This window comes from Physeter macrocephalus, chromosome 4 (assembly GCF_002837175.3).
Source record: "Physeter macrocephalus isolate SW-GA chromosome 4, ASM283717v5, whole genome shotgun sequence".
Taxonomy (NCBI): domain Eukaryota; kingdom Metazoa; phylum Chordata; class Mammalia; order Artiodactyla; family Physeteridae; genus Physeter; species Physeter macrocephalus.
This window is the reverse complement of record NC_041217.1, coordinates 58,524,992-58,526,952: the sequence shown is the minus strand read 5'-3', so window position 1 is coordinate 58,526,952 and position 1,961 is coordinate 58,524,992.

The window sequence follows — 1,961 nt, the reverse complement described above, 5'->3', positions numbered from 1 at the left end:
CTAGTTTCCTTTTTTCATCATTTCCCTATCATATATTTTAGAAGTGGTATTTTTCATTTCAATATTCATATTGTATAAGTACATAGTTAAAATTTTAAATGTATTTTTTCTAGGTAAATATAAAGCTATTTTGTACTTCAGTTCTCAAAAATAAGACAAAGTTAAAATATTTTGTTTCCTTCTACTCCCTTCTACTTTTCAACTTCCAAGTTTACTTCGTGATAGAGAATGGTCTCTATCAAGAGAAAAAAAAGAAGTTTGAAGAATATATGCAAAAAAGAAGGATTAATGGTAAGCAAAGAAATTATTAAAAAATTAGTTAACTAAATGTGTATTTTCTATAAAATAATAACAAAACTGAATATTTTAGTTACTAAATACCCACTTCCCTGTGTTATCCCAGGAGACCTCTGGAAATTTAGAGTGTGAGAGAGGGAGAAGTTTTTATTCTTGTATTTTGGGGCCAGAAAAAGATTCCTTTGAATACCCTGAACTGGGAAAGACAGATAATTTAATCTCTGCTACACTATAATAACCATCAACCACCTCTAGCTCATACTGGCTAGGTTGCCTCAAAAGTTTCTTTTCTATACACAGGTGAGGCCATTGATGCTCTCTGAAAAGCCCCATTTCTATATTGCAGAGCTATAATTTCCAGAATCCACTTGTTCAAGACATAGTCTCCTTGACTTACTGATTGCAGTTTTTGGTCACCCATTTGGTCCTAATTCTTCATTGACTTTATCTGATTGGTTCTCAACCCACCATCACACCTGACTGCTCTTTACACCTTTCCCTTGGTCTCTGGTATCCTGATTCAGCACTTGGCTTTGGTCTCCGTCCAGCTAGGAGAGATAGTCACGGGAATAGTAAAACCATGTAATATTTCAATGTGCTCTTTCAAGTATATATCTAAGAACACAAAAATCATACGTGTGATGATCAGTGCATGTAGCTGGACTAAATTCATGCTAGTAGCCAAGAGTTGCCTTTCCCCAAAGACCAAAATTATTAATGAACCATCGTATATCTACAAAGAGAAGTGAGAACTTTACTCCTAAGTAGCAAGATCAACTCACACACTTGCAATAATGAAGAGGGAAGGTTTCTGCCTTCATTTATTTTCCTGGTATCTGACAGGAGACGGCTTAGTTAAGGTTGATGACTACCTTTCTATTACTCTGATTCAAGCAGAAATTCCTTTGGAGATCCACCAAAAACATTACTGTAACATACACGGCAAAGGAAGGAAGCAGTCAATGCAATTTAGAGGCTATATTACATAGTTTTGCAGTGTAAGTGTAGGAACTCTGGGTCACTGCTTTGGTGAATAACTTTTAAAATCGCTTTAAGGTAGAAAAAGACTTCTTAGAAACCATTTTATTCATTAGAAACTAGAGAGATTTTTATTCTATGCCTTATAGATAAAATTGTCCCAAGGTGGGGTGGGAGACAGTTGCCCCATGCTTATTTGAGTTAGGTGCAAGGAATTCCATAACTTTTCCAAGTGCTTTTCCTGAAATACCACTGTTTTGTATCCTGAGTCTTGTCTAAACCATATTAAAATGAGTCATTAGGCCACTTAAAACTTTTATGTACTTGAACCTAGAAATTGACTCACAATTTTACTGGGAGCTCCTGACTTAGGGATACTTGACTGAGGGTTTCACTTCTTTGCCCTCTATTGTCATTCATATGCCTTTCATTTCTGTATAAATCCAATTCCATGATTTGGAATTAGTAAGAAAGGTTTTGAAAAATAGTCTCCAAAATGACTGATCATATTTGTGCAAGGCTTATTGTTTATGCATCATGTTCTTCTAAAAGGGTTATTGTTTTCTTTCAAACAATGTTTCCTTTAGATAGGGTTTCAATTTAGCTTCAGTGCCCAAAGCTGTCCTGACTTAAGTGTTTTTTCTTTGTTTTTTTTTTTTTTTGTGGTATGCGGGCCTCCCTCTGTT